We start from the raw sequence: 7,757 nt of genomic DNA, 5'->3' as shown, positions 1-7,757 counted from the left end.
GTACTTAATTGTTCTCATCGGCATTTCTTAAAGAGACTGCTTTTAAAATGTAAAGCATTTAATTGGCCTCTGTGGTGAAAAGGCAGGCACCTGCACTTTGTAGAACATCATCTGTATGCAAATTACCGAACAGCCTCAGAGTCTTTGTGGTGTGAGGAGTTCAGGGCTGCCTGGAAACCCATTCCTGGCTTCATTGCAGACTTTCCCCCACACCTGTGACCTGACATTGATTTGGCATCTGTTGAATTCTTCAATTCAATATGATGCATTTTTCTTTTCTTTCCTTCTAAGTGCCCAGCCCAGTGAAGCAGACCAAGACTCAAGAGGCAACAGACCTGCCCTCAAGAAGTCTACCGTTTAGCTGTTGAGATAGACACATCCAGGGTGAAATGCTTAGGCCATCACAGCCATGCATAATTAAGCACTAAATTACGCGGTGGGACTCTCCAGATGCTATATAGGTTCGGAGAAGGGAAATAGCAGCATGGGTTTTGCGAAGGAGGAAGATTAGTTGGGTTTGGAAATGAGGCAGGTTAGTAAGAAACTAGGAAAATCCCCTGGCAAGTGGGATGAGAGAACAGACAAATGGCTGAATAAACTGCCAGATGGCTGAGCAATTAAGTCAGCTGGTAAATCACAAGGCTTTATCCTGCCTAACCAAAGATATCTAAGAGCAGGTGGTTTGCATCACCTTAGTCAGGGAGACAGATAATGGTAACAGAACAACAACAGAAACAATTGGTCAGACTAATCCAGAAAATGGCCCGACTGCATTATTTGTTCATTTTAATACTTCAGCATACTCCCTGATACACCCGAAAATCTAATGAATATTCTGTTTGAGATCCTCCCCTGGGATCTCCCCTAAAATTCCTGCCTATAGAAAATAGGTAAGCCCCTTAGGACAGAGGACAGATGTCAGCAGGCCATCTTTGCTTCTTTGAGCACCCCTACACCCCTTTTTCCTCAGGCGTGTCCTTTGCTTCTTCTCTCCTAAGCTCTAAGGGTCCCTATGGGACTTGAACCCAGGGGAGGAAATGGGCAGTGGCACTTTTGGGACAACAGTGTTCCTATATTAGGGGCGTTTCTACCTTACAAGTCCTGCCACCCCAAAAGAAAGGGCTTAACCCCCTATCCAGTCTCCAGGGGCCCTTTCTTTGCCTTACTGTCCATTCCAAACTTTAATAACCTTATTCATTTTTACCTGGACTTGTGTCTTGAAATTTTTCCTGTATGAGTTAAGAACCTGGAGATCATGTGACATGCCAAAGGTCCCAGACCGTACTTGGGCAGGGCTAGCTCCTCATGCGGAAGTGGTCTGATAACAGAAAGATTTGGATAGGTGGAAGTGTAAAGGATGTGTGTGTGTGTGTGTGGGGGGGTCATCCCAGGCAGGACACTCACAGCGGCAAAGGGATGGTGGGAATAGCCTGATCTTTAAAAATCTTGGAGAAGATTAGATTTCCTGGACCATGGGGTTTTAGCGGTCTTATGAAAAGTAAAACATTTATAGTACCAGCTCCCAACAAGAACAATAGCTAATATTCAAGCACTTTATATGTACAAAGCACCATTTAAATTCTCTCTTTTGATCCTTGAAACACTTGGTAAAACACGTGTTATCTTCATTATACATATTGGAAACTGAGGCTCAGAAAGCTGATGTCGGCCAATTGCAGACCGCCACAGCCTGTGGAAGTCCCGGGGCGGCGAGTGTTTGCTTCCCTCTCGGCTTCGGGATGATCGGCCAGAAGACACTCTACTCCTTCTTAGCCCCGAGCACTGCTAGGAAGCGACGTGCCCACAGCCCCGAGCTGGGCGACCTGTAGCTGAGGAGAGAGGGGATGCAGCGGCCAGCCCGGCCAGGAAGGTCCGGGCGGAGCAGGAGGAGCCCGGCACACCGCCCTCATCGCCGCTGAGCCCCGAGCAGCTGGTCCGCATCCGGAAGAACAAGGCCGCGGCCTTGCTCAGACTGGCGGCTCGCAACGTGCCGGTGGGTTTCGGTGAAAGTTGGAAGAAGCAGCTCAGCGGAGAGTTCGGAAAACCGTATTTTATACAGCTAATGGGATTTGTTGCAGAAGAACGAAGACGTTACACTGTTTATCCACCCCCTCACCAAGTCTTCACCTGGACCCAAATGTGCGACATAAGAGACGTGAAGGTTGTCATCCTGGGACAGGATCCATATCATGGACCCAATCAAGCTCATGGGCTCTGCTTTAGTGTTCAAAGGCCTGTTCCTCCTCCGCCCAGTTTGAAAAACATTTATAAAGAGCTGTCTACAGACATAGACGGTTTTGACCATCCTGGCCACGGCGACTTATCTGGGTGGGCCAAGCAAGGTGTTCTCCTACTCAACGCTGTCCTCACGGTGCGGGCGCACCAGGCCAACTCTCACAAGGAGAAAGGTTGGGAGCAGTTCACCGATGCGGTTGTGTCCTGGCTCAATCAGAACTCAAATGGCCTCCTCTTCTTGCTCTGGGGATCTTACGCTCAGAAGAAGGGCAGTGCCATTGTCAGGAAGCGCCACCACATGCTGCAGACCACCCACCCCTCCCTGCTGTCGGTGTACAGAGGGTTCTTTGGATGCAGACATTTCTCTAAAACCAATGAGCTGCTACAGAAGTCTGGCAAGGAGCCCATCGACTGGAAGGATCTGTGACCCTGTACTGGGGGGTGTGGTGGTTCTAGAAGTCTGTGACAACATCAGGTTGAGAAAATAATTCCACTAATGATTCGTAAACACTGCATACAGGGGAAGGTTTTGATAAAGCGGCCATGAGCCAGGCTGCCCAGGAGTGGCAGCTTTATCCAGACACATGACCACATGTCTGTCTTTGTGATGTGGCTTTGGCCTAGGATGTGCATCAAAGTTCTTGGAAGGGAAAGAAGGTCAAATACTCCAGACTCTCCTCCCCTCTGCTTTATTGTTAAAGATGGAGAGATAAGCACCTTTTTAGTATATAAGTCACTGCTACTCATTTTTACCTGTAGGTTAAACTTTAGGTTTTAAGGTGTTGGGTGTTTTTATTAAGAAAGGCTCCCTTTGCACATCCTGGTGTTCCAGTTGGGGCCAGATTCCTCCTTGAAGGAAATAGGATTTTTTTTTTTTTTTTTTTGCCAGTTCCCAGAAATCAGGGATCAATTTCCTGATTGTAGCAGAGGTGAAAATTACTAAGGCACAGTCCTTGATGTGAGCCTTCAGACAGCAGAGGCCAAGAGAAGTGGGCTGGATCTTGTTCATTTGTTCTCTGGGCATTTCTAGGAATAAGCAGTGCAAGTTGAACAGGAAGGAGGAGAAGGGGATTTTTGTTTAAGAGGAAATATTTTATTTTTTCTCCCAAGTGTATCCTGAATTTGGTTTTTAAGGCAGCATCATGCCAAATGCTATTTTTTATGGACTGAAATCACTTTGGGATATCTTTTTCTGCAACACTGGAGAATTTACTCTTTTAAAAAATACTTGTCCAGATGTATATATGTATTTTTTTAATCCTTTGATTAAGAGACCATCTTTAGGTCTGCACCTCCATCCCAGATCCTGTTAGAGATGCTCTTTTGCTGTTAGCTGGGTTCAAAGTTAAACCTGCTCAAGTTGGTAATAAAAGGTTGTGAAGTTTCAAAAAAAGAAAAAGAAAGCTGATGTCACTTGTCTAAAGCAACAGTGTAAGTGACAGAGCTGGGATTTGAACCAAGGCAGTCCAACCTCATTCTCCAAGCTCTGGACACCTATGTTATATTTGTAATATTGCAAATTATTCTTCCCATTTTTCATATGAGGAGTTGTTATCTTTTCTTGGTACCTTATTAAAGACTATGAGGAAGCACAGAGATCCTCAAAGGGCTGGAGGCTGGGCTTGCCAGGATCCCCTCCCCTACCAAGAGGCTGGGTTTTAAAGACCACACGCTTGCCTAGGTATGTACACCAAACTCTGTACTGAGTCTGAACATTGTCCTGATGCTCCAAGAGTGAGCTGCCGCTGCTGCCACTATTGCCAGAATCCAGAAAGGTGGATTCTGCCTCGTGCCTGCTTCCTCATGTTGCTGTCTTCTGAAATGATGTTTCATGTGATATTTTTTGTTGCCACATCTAGGAGATACTATTGGCATCTAATTTATAGAGGCCAGGGATGCTGCTGAACATCCTACAGTGCACAGGACAGGCTGCCTTTAACAAAGAATTATCAAGCTCTGAATATGAACAGCACTAAGGTTGAGAAACCCTACATTAAAGGGTGCTCATTTTTGCTGAGACCCTGCAACATCATTCTTCCAGAGATGTTAGTGCTCCCATTTAGACAGAATGGCTTGTAGGAGTTTTAGAATATAATCCCAATGCTCATGTTGTCCTTTCACAGAGAAGGACATTTCCAGAACAATGTGACTATGACCACTCGATATCCTCTGTTCTCTGGCTTTTAAATTTCACCTGCTCAGACAATGACTCAGGCCTGAAAAGAGCTCTGGAAAAGTGTTACTGCTGGGAGCAGCCTTTGGCTCTTGCCCTGAAGGCTCAAGGAGGTGGCATAGCATAATGGTTTGAAACATGATCATTAAAGGGGAGTCTAAATTAGAAACCCAACTCTGCTACCTACTGCTCTCAGGCAAGTTACTTACCCTCCCCAAAACTCTGTTTCTACTTACCTACCTGCGCTGTGGAGAGGATGAAGTGAGATAATCCCGTGTTTTAATCAGCTTTTGCTGCAGTAACAACATGTAACAAACACCCTCAGAATTTCAGTGGCCTACCACAATAAGCCTCTGTGATGATTACTTTTATGTATCAACTTGATTGGACCATGGGTAGGGTGCCAAGTATTTGGTTAAACGCTATTCTGGGTGTGTCTCAGAGGGAGTTTCTGGATGAGATCAACATTTGAATGAGTAGATTGGGTAAATCCAATTGCTCTCTCTAATGTGGATGAGCTTCATCTATCAATTAAAGGCCTGGTTAGAACATCAAGGCTGAGTCAGAGGGAAGTTTGCCTGCCTGACTGCATGAGCTGGGATGTTGTTCTCCTGCCCTTGGATGGAATTTACATCTTTGGCTCTCCTGATTCTCAGGCCTTTGCAACATATATATATACTATTGATCTTATTGGTTCTATTTCTCTGGAGAATCCTGATTAACATAGCATCCATCTCCTGCCCATGGCTGATGTAGACTAGTTTTGCCTCCAACCTGTGGGTGACTCAGGCTGTTCCACATCTCTCGTTCTCCTTGGACAAGCAGCTACCTACCACATGTTCTTTATAGGTTGAAAGGCAGGAGCATAGGAGGACAAGCCCATTCACGCCAGTAAAAGCGTTTGCATGTATCAACATTTGCTTCCATCACCCTGGCCAAAGTGGGTCACATGGCCACACATCTAATTGGTAGGGCTGGGAAGTATACCCTACCCACAGTAAGAAGGAGAAAGGAACAATAAGCCAAATCACCACCCGTGTGCATGGTTAGGGCTCCACAAGCGTGTTTGATGAGTCATTACTCTGCACTAGTTCAGTCTTCATTCCCTAGGCTGGTTCTCTGACCTCTGATTGATCTATGTGTACATCAGCTCTAAACCCTTGCCTGTGAACCAGTTTCAGATCTGCTCATCTGCCCCTCCCTCGGGCCTCAGCTTCCTCTTCCACACCTAGTTGCTTAGTTGTGTGAATAGGCAGCTCACCCTCTGTCACTGCCTGGTGTCACTGCCCTACAGGAGCACCTGGGAGTCTCCAAATGGTAGGTGCTGTGGACTTGAATTCTCTCTGGTCTTGGTTCATTGAAACTTTCCCTTTAGTCTTTGACTCTCCTTGTTGCTTAAGTCATCCCGTTCTTTCCAGGATCAGGTCAACCGGTAAACCTTTTTAAAAGGGCTCCGTCTTCAGGAGTCTTGCCTCATTGTCAGCGTCATCCCCACTCAGATTGGTGAACACTGTTACTGTCGTCTGACCAGCACTTTCTGTGCATTGACATGGACACATGGACACGGCCCTGAAATCTACACGATGCGCCGGCAATATTTGTTGATACTGAGGGTTCTTAAAAAATTGTTTATATTTCTCATTTGTTGGAGGCAGATGTTCTCATATATCCAGCAACTATATAGCATGCTGGTTAAACACACGGGCTTGAGAACAATAGTTTCTAGTCCCTGCTACATGCTGTAATTGCTGGGGCCATTATGAAAGTATTGATGGCGGAGTCCCACATAGAAAGATTCAGATTTAATTGGTGTGGCCTGGCCATCAGGATTTTTAAAAGCTTCCTGTGTGATGCTAATGGGCATTCAAGGTTGGATTGTACCACTTTATTTTTAAACCTTGGCTTTTCAGTTACCAGCTACAGCTTGGTCAAGTTTCTCAGCCCATCAGAGCCTAATGCCCTCACCTGCAAAAGGAGACAAATAATATGCACCTCCTCAGGTTATGTAAAATGGAACAAAATAGGCAGCAAACAAGCACTCAGCAAGTATCATTATATTCCTTTAAAGTGGAATTTTGTTTATTTAAAAGAGGTAGGATTATTAATGAAAATTAGGACAATATAGAAAATGAAGGGGGAAAATGACTTTTACTCCTGCAACTTGTAATGGATTGTCTTTAGTTTTTGTCTTTTTCATGCTGCACATATTATTTGGCTTTTAACCAAGGCTGAAATCAACGTGAAATACAATTTATGCCCTGCTTTTCTTCACTCAACTTTTATGATGTTGAGGTAATAACCACTATTTCAAATCTGCTAAGATTTCAGAATTCTGAATGTCTCATAAAATGAAGGTGGATTGCCTGGACTGAGGGCCACGGAGAGCTGCTGGTCTCTCTTCCTGTGATTTTCTTAGTAACAGTTCGGTCCCCTTGTGACTGGCTTTTTATGCTCCAGAGCCCAGCTTCCAGGGGTGGGCCCCGAGGGCATGCACACCAGTTTGAGCTGACTATTCCTCTTGAAGATCCTGCTGCTCTTTGCATTTCAGGGCAGATATGGTGCTTTCTTTATGAGGGATTACACTTTGTGATTAGGATGACAGCGTCTCGTCTCTGTTACGACAGTGCAGGGATGTCTGCCTTTACCCCATTCTGTCAACAACCCGATTACTCTTTCGTACCCCTGGACTCACGCCCTTCATTTCCAATCATACCAACACTGACCTGACTCAGGGCAGAGAGAAGCAGCCCTATTTTCCTCCCAGCTGCACTCACCTACAAACCTAGCCCTTTGGGAGTTCCAGGGCTATTGAAGAGGCAGTAATAAGGCATGGAGAAGAGAGACCTTTGGGATCCAGTGGTCCTGATTTGAATCCAAGATCTGCAGCTTACTTTATGATCCACCCTTGGTGAGTTATCTCATGCTCTGAACCTCAGTTTCCTCATCTTTAAAAGCAGAACAGTGCAATCCACCAAGTAGGATTGGATGAAGGTTAACAACGGATGCATTTATCTATTCAAAAATATTTATTGAGCACCTATTATATGGGCACAGACTATGTTGGATGCAGAAATGTGGGTGAGCAAGGCAGAAAGCTCGTGCCTGCTTGGGCGTTTGCAGTTTAGTAGGGAACTGCTGAAAGTAGAGATTACAATGAGATTACACCAGTCTGTAGTTCAGGTTTAGATACTCAGGAAGTGTACTGCAATGAAACCTAATGCAGACTTGTGGTTTTTTTTTTTTTAAAGTAACCAGAATGGATTGAGTTGGTGTGGCAAATCCACTCTTACAGCTCCTCTTTAATTCCAGAGAAATTCTAGGTAAACCGTAATAAGAGAAAAGAAATGTA

At 45.1% G+C, this 7,757-nt stretch overlaps 1 pseudogene; it reads left to right on the top strand.

Moving 5' to 3' along the window:
- The first annotated feature begins 1,684 nt into the window (after positions 1-1,684).
- LOC150009211 (uracil-DNA glycosylase pseudogene) lies at positions 1,685-2,680 on the top strand (annotated as a pseudogene).
- Positions 2,681-7,757: the final 5,077 nt, after the last annotated feature.

Source organism: Furipterus horrens, unplaced genomic scaffold, assembly GCF_987537825.1.
Source record: "Furipterus horrens unplaced genomic scaffold, mFurHor1.1.pri manual_scaffold_5, whole genome shotgun sequence".
NCBI lineage: Eukaryota > Metazoa > Chordata > Mammalia > Chiroptera > Furipteridae > Furipterus > Furipterus horrens.
The sequence above is the reverse complement of the archived record's forward strand: the minus strand, read 5'-3'. Positions and strand labels throughout refer to the sequence as shown.